The sequence below is a fragment of the Bombina bombina genome, unplaced genomic scaffold (genome assembly GCF_027579735.1).
Source record: "Bombina bombina isolate aBomBom1 unplaced genomic scaffold, aBomBom1.pri scaffold_2477, whole genome shotgun sequence".
In the NCBI taxonomy this organism is placed as follows: domain Eukaryota; kingdom Metazoa; phylum Chordata; class Amphibia; order Anura; family Bombinatoridae; genus Bombina; species Bombina bombina.
In genome coordinates, this window is record NW_026510957.1 from 17,501 (window position 1) to 30,070 (window position 12,570).

At 47.2% G+C, this 12,570-nt stretch overlaps 1 protein-coding gene across 2 annotated transcripts in view; it reads right to left on the bottom strand.

Moving 5' to 3' along the window:
• LOC128643546 (uncharacterized) overlaps positions 1–11,026 on the bottom strand; it is a 17,862-nt gene extending 6,836 nt beyond the window's left edge. Inside the window, exons 1-2 of one of the 2 annotated variants that reach the window (XM_053696390.1) lie at positions 6,715–11,026; positions 1–6,573 (exon numbers count right to left, since the gene is read on the bottom strand). The exon at positions 1–6,573 is cut by the window's left edge and continues 2,574 nt beyond it. The gene's annotated coding sequence lies outside the window, so the exon portion shown is untranslated. The other variant, XM_053696389.1, reaches the window with a different exon arrangement.
• Positions 11,027–12,570: the final 1,544 nt, after the last annotated feature.

Consider the following 12,570-nt stretch of genomic DNA (forward strand, 5'->3'; position numbering starts at 1 on the left):
TGCCCTATTACATGACCCCTCACACTGTAACTGTCTGTACCTATCACTGCCATATTGCATGACCCCTCACCCTATAACTGTCTGTACATATTACATGACCCCTCACCTTATAACTGTCTGTACCTATCACTGCCCTATTACATGACCCCTCACCCTATAACTGTCTGTACCTATCACTGCCCTATTACATGGCCCTCACCTTATAACTACCTGTACCTATCACTGCCCTATTACATGACCCCTCACCCTATAACTGCCCTGTACCTATCACTGCCCTATTACATGACCCCTCACCCTATTACTGTCTGTACCTATCACTGCCCTATTACATGACCCCTCACACTGTAACTGTCTGTACCTATCACTGCCCTATTACATGACCCTCACCCTATAACTGTCTGTACCTATCACTGCCCTATTACATGACCCCTCACCCTATAACTGCCCTGTACCTATCACTGTCCTATTACATGACCCCTCACCCTATAACTGTCTGTACCTATCACTGCCCTATTACATGACCCCTCACCCTATAACTGTCTGTACTTAGCACTGCCCTATAACATGACCCTCACCCTACAACTGCCTGTACCTATCACTGCCCTATTACATGACCCCCTCACCCCATAACTGTCTGTACCTTTCACTGCTCTATTACATGACCACTCACCCTATAACTGTCTGTACCTATCACTGCCCTATTACATGACCCCTCACCCTATAACTGTCTGTACCTATCACTGCCCTATTACATGACCCCTCACCCTATAACTGCCTGTACCTATCACTGCCCTATTACATGACCCCTCACCCTATAACTGCCTGTACCTATTACTGCCCTATTACATGACCCCTCACCCTATAACTGCCTGTACCTATCACTGCCCTTTTACATGACCCCTCACCTTATAATTGTCTGTACCTATCACTGCCCTATTACATGACCCCTCACCCTATAACTGCCTGTACCTATCACTGCCCTATTACATGACCCCTCACCCTATAACTACCCTGTACCTATCACTGCCCTATTACATGACCCCTCACCCTATAAATACCCTGTACCTATCACTGCCCTATTACATGACCCCTCACCCTATAACTGCCTGTACCTAGCACTGCCCTATTACATGACCCCTCACCCTATAACTACCCTGTACCTATCACTGCCCTATTACATGATTCCTCACCCTATAACTGTCTGTACCTATCACTGTCCTATTACATGACCCCTCACCCCATAACTGTCTGTACCTATCACTGCCCTATTACATGACCCCTCACCCTATAACTGCTCTGTACCTATCACTGCCCTATTACATGACCCCTCACCCCATAACTGTCTGTACCTATCACTGCCCTATTACATGACCCCTCACTCTACAACTGCCCTGTACCTATCACTGCCCTATTACATGACCCCTCACCCTATAACTGCCCTGTACCTATCACTGCCTTATTACATGACCCCTCACCCTATAACTGCCCTGTACCTATCACTGCCTTATTACATGACCCCTCATCCTATAACTGCCCTGTACCTATCACTGCCCTATTACATGACCCCTCACCCTATAACTACCCTGTACCTGTCACTGCCCTATTACATGACCCCTCATCTTATAACTGCCCTGTACCTATCACTGTACTATTACATGACCCCTCACCCTATAACTGCCCTGTACCTACCACTGCCCTATTACATGACCCCTCACCCTATAACTGCCCTGTACCTATCACTGCCCAATTACATGACCCCTCACCCTATAACTGCCTGTACCTATCATTGCCCTATTACATGACCCTCACCCTATAACTGTGTGTACCTATCACTGCTTTATTAGATGAGCCCTCACCTTATAACTACCTGTACCTATCACTGCCTTATTACATGAGCCCTCACCTTATAACTGTCTGTACCTATCACTGCCTTATTACATGACCCCTCACCCTATAACTGTCTGTACCTATCACTGCCCTATTACATGACCCCTCACCCTATAACTGTCTGTACCTATCACTGCCTTATTACGTGAGCCCTCACCGTATAGCTACCTGTACCTATCACTGCCCTATTACATGAACCCTCACCCTATTACTGCCTGTACCTATCACTGCCCTATTACATGACCCCTCACCCTATAACTGTCTGTACCTATCACTGCCCTATTACATGACCCCTCACCCTATAACTGTCTGTACCTATCACTGCCCTATTACATGACCCCTCACCCTATAACTGTCTGTACCTATCACTGCCCTATTACATGACCCCCTCACCCTATAACTGTCTGTACCTATCACTGCTTTATTACGTGAGCCCTCACCAAATAACTACCTGTACCTATCAACACCCTATTACATGACCCCTCACCCTATAACTACCTGTACCTATCACTGCCCTATTACATGACCCCTCACACTGTAACTGCCCTATTACATGACCTCTCACCCTATAACTGCCTGTATCTATCACTGCCCTATTACATAACCTCTCACCCTATAACTGCCTGTATCTATTACTGCCCTATTACATGACCCCTCACCCTATAACTGTCTGTACCTATCACTGCCCTATTACATGACCCCTCACCCTATAACTGTCTGTACCTATCGCTGCCCTATTACATGACCCCTCACCCTATAACTGTCTGTACCTATCACTGCCCTATTACATGACCCCTCACCCTATAACTGTCTGTACCTATCACTGCCCTATTACATGACCCCTCACCCTTGTACCTATCACTGCCCTATTACATGATCCCTCACCCTATAACTGTCTGTACCTATCACTGCCCTATTACATGACCCCTCACCCCATAACTGTCTGTACCTATCACTGCCCTATTACATGACCCCTCACCCTATAACTGCCTGTACCTATCATTGACTTATTACATGACCCCTCACCCTATAACTGCCTGTACCTATCACTGTCCTATTACATGACCCCTCACCCTATAACTGTCTGTACCTATCACTGCCCTATTACATGACCCCTCACCCTATAACTGCCTGTACCTATCATTGACTTATTACATGACCCCTCACCCTATAACTGTCTGTACCTATCACTGCCCTATTACATAACCCCTCACCCTATAACTGTCTGTACCTATCACTGCCCTATTACATGACCCCTCATCCTATAACTGCCTGTACCTATCACTGCCCTATTACATGACCCCTCACCCTATAACTGCCTGTACCTATCATTGACTTATTACATGACCCCTCACCCTATAACTGTCTGTACCTATCACTTCCCTATTACATGACCCATCACCCTATAACTGCCTGTACCTATCACTGCCCTATTACATAACCCCTCACCCTATAACTGCCTGTACCTATCACTGACCTATAATATGACCCCTCACCCTATAACTGCCTGTACCTATCACTGACCTATAATATGACCCCTCACCCTATAACTGTCTGTACCTATCACTGCCCTATTACATGACCCCTCACCCTATAACTGCCCTGTACCTATCACTGCCCTATTACATGACCCCTCAGCATATAACTGTCTGTACCTATCACTGCCCTATTACATGACCCCTCACCCTATAACTGCCTGTACTTATCACTGCCCTATTACATGACCCCTCACCCTATAACTGCCTGTACCTATCACTGCCCTATTACATGACCCCTCACCCTATAACTGCCTGTACCTATCACTGCCCTATTACATGACCCCTCACACTGTAACTGTCTGTACCTATCACTGCCATATTGCATGACCCCTCACCCTATAACTGTCTGTACATATTACATGACCCCTCACCCTATAACTGTCTGTACCTATCACTGCCCTATTACATGACCCCTCACCCTATAACTGTCTGTACCTATCACTGCCCTATTACATGACCCCTCACACTGTAACTGTCTGTACCTATCACTGCCATATTACATGACCCCTCACCCTATAACTGTCTGTACATATTACATGACCCCTCACCCTATAACTGTCTGTACCTATCACTGCCCTATTACATGACCCCTCACCCTATAACTGTCTGTACCTATCACTGCCCTATTACATGACCCTCACCTTATAACTACCTGTACCTATCACTGCCCTATTACATGACCCCTCACCCTATAACTGCCCTGTACCTATCACTGCCCTATTACATGACCCCTCACCCTATTACTGTCTGTACCTATCACTGCCCTATTACATGACCCCTCACACTGTAACTGTCTGTACCTATCACTGCCCTATTACATGACCCTCACCCTATAACTGTCTGTACCTATCACTGCCCTATTACTTGACCCCTCACCCTATAACTGCCCTGTACCTATCACTGTCCTATTACATGACCCCTCACCCTATAACTGTCTGTACCTATCACTGTCCTATTACATGACCCCTCACCCTATAACTGTCTGTACCTATCACCGCCCTATTACATGACCCCTCACCCTATAACTGTCTGTACTTAGCACTGCCCTATAACATGACCCTCACCCTACAACTGCCTGTACCTATCACTGCCCTATTACATGACCCCCTCACCCTATAACTGCCTGTACCTATCACTGCCTTATTACATGACCCCTCACCCTATAACTGCCTGTACCTATCACTGCCCTATTACATGACCCCTCACCCTATAACTGCCTGTACCTATCACTGCCCTATTACATGACCCCTCACCCTATAACTGACTGTACCTATCACTGCCCTATTACATGACCCCTCACCCTATAACTGCCTGTACCTATCACTGCCCTATTACATGACCCCTCACCCTATAACTGCCTGTACCTATCACTGCCCTATTACATGACCCCCTCACCCCATAACTGTCTGTACCTTTCACTGCTCTATTACATGACCACTCACCCTATAACTGTCTGTACCTATCACTGCCCTATTACATGACCCCTCACCCTATAACTGTCTGTACCTATCACTGCCCTATTACATGACCCCTCACCCTATAACTGCCTGTACCTATCACTGCCCTATTACATGACCCCTCACCCTATAACTGCCTGTACCTATTACTGCCCTATTACATGACCCCTCACCCTATAACTGCCTGTACCTATCACTGCCCTTTTACATGACCCCTCACCTTATAATTGTATGTACCTATCACTGCCCTATTACATGACCCCTCACCCTATAACTGCCTGTACCTATCACTGCCCTATTACATGACCCCTCACCCTATAACTACCCTGTACCTATCACTGCCCTATTACATGACCCCTCACCCTATAAATACCCTGTACCTATCACTGCCCTATTACATGACCCCTCACCCTATAACTGCCTGTACCTTGCACTGCCCTATTACATGACCCCTCACCCTATAACTACCCTGTACCTATCACTGCCCTATTACATGATTCCTCACCCTATAACTGTCTGTACCTATCACTGTCCTATTACATGACCCCTCACCCTATAACTGCCTGTACCTATCACTGCCCTATTACATGACCCCTCACCCTATAACTGCCTGTACCTATCACTGCCCTATTACATGACCCCCTCACCCTATAACTGTCTGTACCTATCACTGCCCTATTACATGACCCCTCACCCTATAACTGTCTGTACCTATCACTGCCCTATTACATGACCCCTCACCCCATAACTGTCTGTACCTATCACTGCCCTATTACATGACCCCTCACCCTATAACTGCTCTGTACCTATCACTGCCCAATTACATGACCCCTCACCCCATAACTGTCTGTACCTATCACTGCCCTATTACATGACCCCTCACTCTACAACTGCCCTGTACCTATCACTGCCCTATTACATGACCCCTCACCCTATAACTGCCCTGTACCTATCACTGCCTTATTACATGACCCCTCACCCTATAACTGCCTGTACCTATCACTGCCCTATTACATGACCCCTCACCCTATAACTGCCTGTACCTATCATTGACTTATTACATGACCCCTCACCCTATAACTGTCTGTACCTATCACTTCCCTATTACATGACCCATCACCCTATAACTGCCTGTACCTATCACTGCCCTATTACATAACCCCTCACCCTATAACTGCCTGTACCTATCACTGACCTATAATATGACCCCTCACCCTATAACTGCCTGTACCTATCACTGACCTATAATATGACCCCTCACCCTATAACTGTCTGTACCTATCACTGCCCTATTACATGACCCCTCACCCTATAACTGCCCTGTACCTATCACTGCCCTATTACATGACCCCTCAGCATATAACTGTCTGTACCTATCACTGCCCTATTACATGACCCCTCACCCTATAACTGCCTGTACTTATCACTGCCCTATTACATGACCCCTCACCCTATAACTGCCTGTACCTATCACTGCCCTATTACATGACCCCTCACCCTATAACTGCCTGTACCTATCACTGCCCTATTACATGACCCCTCACACTGTAACTGTCTGTACCTATCACTGCCATATTGCATGACCCCTCACCCTATAACTGTCTGTACATATTACATGACCCCTCACCCTATAACTGTCTGTACCTATCACTGCCCTATTACATGACCCCTCACCCTATAACTGTCTGTACCTATCACTGCCCTATTACATGACCCTCACCTTATAACTACCTGTACCTATCACTGCCCTATTACATGACCCCTCACCCTATAACTGCCCTGTACCTATCACTGCCCTATTACATGACCCCTCACCCTATTACTGTCTGTACCTATCACTGCCCTATTACATGACCCCTCACACTGTAACTGTCTGTACCTATCACTGCCCTATTACATGACCCTCACCCTACAATTGTCTGTACCTATCACTCCCCTCTTACATGACCCCTCACCCTATAACTGCCCTGTACCTATCACTGTCCTATTACATGACCCCTCACCCTATAACTGTCTGTACCTATCACTGTCCTATTACATGACCCCTCACCCTATAACTGTCTGTACCTATCACCGCCCTATTACATGACCCCTCACCCTATAACTGTCTGTACTTAGCACTGCCCTATAACATGACCCTCACCCTACAACTGCCTGTACCTATCACTGCCCTATTACATGACCCCCTCACCCTATAACTGCCTGTACCTATCACTGCCTTATTACATGACCCCTCACCCTATAACTGCCTGTACCTATCACTGCCCTATTACATGACCCCTCACCCTATAACTGCCTGTACCTATCACTGCCCTATTACATGACCCCTCACCCTATAACTGACTGTACCTATCACTGCCCTATTACATGACCCCTCACCCTATAACTGCCTGTACCTATCACTGCCCTATTACATGACCCCTCACCCTATAACTGCCTGTACCTATCACTGCCCTATTACATGACCCCTCACCCTATAACTGCCTGTACCTATCACTGCCCTTTTACATGACCCCTCACCTTATAATTGTATGTACCTATCACTGCCCTATTACATGACCCCTCACCCTATAACTGCCTGTACCTATCACTGCCCTATTACATGACCCCTCACCCTATAAATACCCTGTACCTATCACTGCCCTATTACATGACCCCTCACCCTATAACTGCCTGTACCTAGCACTGCCCTATTACATGACCCCTCACCCTATAACTGCCTGTACCTATCACTGTCCTATTACATGACCCCCTCACCCTATAACTGTCTGTACCTATCACTGCCCTATTACATGACCCCTCACCCTATAACTGTCTGTACCTATCACTGCCCTATTACATGACCCCTCACCCCATAACTGTCTGTACCTATCACTGCCCTATTACATGACCCCTCACCCTATAACTGCTCTGTACCTATCACTGCCCTATTACATGACCCCTCACCCCATAACTGTCTGTACCTATCACTGCCCTATTACATGACCCCTCACTCTACAACTGCCCTGTACCTATCACTGCCCTATTACATGACCCCTCACCCTATAACTGCCCTGTACCTATCACTGCCTTATTACATGACCCCTCACCCTATAACTGCCCTGTACCTATCACTGCCTTATTACATGACCCCTCATCCTATAACTGCCCTGTACCTATCACTGCCCTATTACATGACCCCTCACCCTATAACTACCCTGTACCTGTCACTGCCCTATTACATGACCCCTCATCTTATAACTGCCTGTACCTATCATTGCCCTATTACATGACCCTCACCCTATAACTGCCCTGTACCTATCACTGTACTATTACATGACCCCTCACCCTATAACTGCCCTGTACCTACCACTGCCCTATTACATGACCCCTCACCCTATAACTGCCCTGTACCTATCACTGCCCAATTACATGACCCCTCACCCTATAACTGCCTGTACCTATCATTGCCCTATTACATGACCCTCACCCTATAACTGTGTGTACCTATCACTGCCTTATTAGATGAGCCCTCACCTTATAACTACCTGTACCTATCACTGCCTTATTACATGAGCCCTCACCTTATAACTGTCTGTACCTATCACTGCCTTATTACGTGAGCCCTCACCGTATAGCTACCTGTACTTATCACTGCCCTATTACATGACCCCTCACCCTATAACTGCCCTGTACCTATCACTGCCCTATTACATGACCCCCTCACCCTATAACTGCCTGTACCTATCACTGCCCTATTACATGACCCCTCACCCTATAACTGTCTGTACCTATCACTGCCCTATTACATGACCCCTCACCCTATAACTGCCTGTACTTATCACTGCCCTATTACATGACCCCTCCCCCTTTAACTGCCTGTACCTATCACTGCCCTATTACATGACCCCTCACCCTATAACTGTCTGTACCTATCACTGCCCTATTACATGACCCCTCACCCTATAACTGCCTGTACTTATCACTGCCCTATTACATGACCCTCACCCTATAACTGCCTGTACTTATCACTGCCCTATTACATGACCCCTCACCCTATAACTGCCCTGTACCTATCACTGCCCTATTACATGACCCCTAACCCTATAACTGTCTGTACCTATCACTGCCCTATTACATGGCCCCTCACCCTATAACTGTCTGTACCTATCACTGCCCTATTACATGACCCCTCACCCTATAACTGTCTGTACCTATCACTGCCTTATTACGTGAGCCCTCACCGTATAGCTACCTGTACCTATCACTGCCCTATTACATGAACCCTCACCCTATTACTGCCTGTACCTATCACTGCCCTATTACATGACCCCTCACCCTATAACTGTCTGTACCTATCACTGCCTTATTACGTGAGCCCTCACCAAATAACTACCTGTACCTATCAACACCCTATTACATGACCCCTCACCCTATAACTACCTGTACCTATCACTGCCCTATTACATGACCCCTCACCCTATAACTGCCTGCACCTATTACTGCCCTATTACATGACCCCTCACCCTATCACTGGCCTATTACATGACCCCTCACCCTATCACTGCCCTATTACATGACCCCTCACCCTATAACTGCCTGTACCTATCACTGCCCTATTACATGACCCCTCACCCTATAACTGCCTGTACCTATCACTGCCCTATTACATGACCCCTCACCCTATAACTGCCTGTACCTATCACTGCCCTATAACATGACCCCTCACCCTATAACTGCCTGTACCTATCACTGCCCTATTACATGACCCCTCACCCTATAACTGCCTGTACCTATCACTGCCCTATTACATGACCCCTCACCCTATAACTGCCTGTACCTATCACTGCCCTATTACATGACCCCTCACCCTATCGCTGCCCTATTACATGACCCCTCACCCTATAACTGCCTGTACCTATCACTGCCCTATTACATGACCCCTCACCCTATAACTGTCTGTACCTATCACTGCCCTATTACATGACCCCTCACCCTATAACTGCCTGTACCTATCACTGCACTATTACATGACCCCTCACCCTATCACTGCCCTATTACATGACCCCTCACCCTATATCTGTCTGTAACTATCACTGCCTTATTACATGACCCCTCACCTTATAAATTGTAACTATCACTGCCCTATTACATGACCCCTCACCCTATAACTGTCTGTACTTATCACTGCCCTATTACATGACCCCTCACCCTATAACTGCCTGCACCTATCACTGCCCTATTACATGACCCCTCACCCTATAACTGCCCTATTACATGACCCCCTAACCCTATAACTGCCTGTACCTATCACTGCCCTATTACATGACCCCTCACCCTATAACTGCCTGTACCTATCACTGCCCTATTACATGACCCCTCACCCTATAACTGCCTGTACCTATCACTGCCCTATTACATGACCCCTCACCCTATAAATGCCTGTACCTATCACTGCCCTATTACATGACCCCTCACCCTAAAACTGCCTGTACCTATCACTGCCCTATTACATGACCCCTCACCCTATAACTGTCTGTACCTATCACTGCCTTATTACGTGAGCCCTCACCGTATAGCTACCTGTACCTATCACTGCCCTATTACATGAACCCTCACCCTATTACTGCCTGTACCTATCACTGCCCTATTACATGACCCCTCACCCTATAACTGTCTGTACCTATCACTGCCCTATTACATGACCCCTCACCCTATAACTGTCTGTACCTATCACTGCCCTATTACATGACCCCTCACCCTATAACTGTCTGTACCTATCACTGCCCTATTACATGACCCCCTCACCCTATAACTGTCTGTACCGATCACTGCCCAATTACATGACCCCTCACCCTATAACTGTCTGTACCTATCACTGCCTTATTACGTGAGCCCTCACCAAATAACTACCTGTACCTATCAACACCCTATTACATGACCCCTCACCCTATAACTACCTGTACCTATCACTGCCCTATTACATGACCCCTCACCCTATAACTGCCTGCACCTATTACTGCCCTATTACATGACCCCTCACCCTATCACTGGCCTATTACATGACCCCTCACCCTATCACTGCCCTATTACATGACCCCTCACCCTATAACTGCCTGTACCTATCACTGCCCTATTACATGACCCCTCACCCTATAACTGCCTGTACCTATCACTGCCCTATTACATGACCCCCTCACCCTATAACTGCCTGTACCTATCACTGCCCTATTACATGACCCCTCACCCTATAACTGCCTGTACCTATCACTGCCCTATTTCATGACCCCTCACCCTATAACTGCCTGTACCTATCACTGCCCTATTACATGACCCCTCACCCTATCGCTGCCCTATTACACGACCCCTCACCCTATAACTGCCTGTACCTATCACTGCCCTATTACATGACCCCTCACCCTATAACTGTCTGTACCTATCACTGCCCTATTACATGACCCCTCACCCTATAACTGCCTGTACTTATCACAGCACTATTACATGACCCCTCACCCTATCACTGCCCTATTACATGACCCCTCACCCTATATCTGTCTGTAACTATCACTGCCTTATTACATGACCCCTCACCTTATAAATTGTAACTATCACTGCCCTATTACATGACCCCTCACCCTATAACTGTCTGTACTTATCACTGCCCTATTACATGACCCCTCACCCTATAACTGCCTGCACCTATCACTGCCCTATTACATGACCCCTCACCCTATAACTGCCCTATTACATGACCCCCTAACCCTATAACTGCCTGTACCTATCACTGCCCTATTACATGACCCCTCACCCTATAACTGCCCTGTACCTATCACTGCCCTTATTACATGACCCCTCACCCTATAACTGCCTGTACATATCACTCGCCCAAATACATTGACCCCTCACCCTATAAATGCCTTGTACCTATCACTGCCCTATTACATGGACCCCTCACCCTATAACCTGCCTATACAGCGTCACTGCCCTATTACATGACCCCTCACCCTATAACCTGCCGTGTACCTATCACTACACAGCCCCTATTACATGACCCCTCACCCTATATCTGCCTGAACCTATCAACTGCCCTAATACATGACCCCTCACCCTATACTGTCTGTACCTATCACTTGCCCAATTACAGACCCCCTCACCCTATAACTGCCTGTACCTATCACTGCCCTATTACATGACCCCTCACCCTATAACTGCCTGTACCTATCACATGCCCTATTACTGACCCCCTCACCCTATAACTGCCCTGTACCTATTCACTCCCTTTACATGACCCCTCTCTCCTATAACTGTCTGTCCTATCACCTGCCCTATTACATGACCCCCTACCTTATAACTTGTAACTATCACTGCCCTATTACATGACCCCTCACCCTATCACTGCCCTATTACATGACCCCCTCACCCTATAACTGCCTGTACCTATCACTGCCCTATTACATGACCCCTCACCCTATAACTGTCTGTACCTATCACTGCCCTATTACATGACCCCTCACCTTATAACTTGTAACTATCACTGCCCTATTACATGACCCCTCACCCTATAACTGTCTGTACCTATCACTGCCCTATTACATGACCCCTCACCCTATAACTGCCTGTACCTATCACTGCCCTATTACATGACCCCTCACCATATAACTGCCTGTATCTATCACTGCCCTATTACATGATTCCTGACCCTATAACTG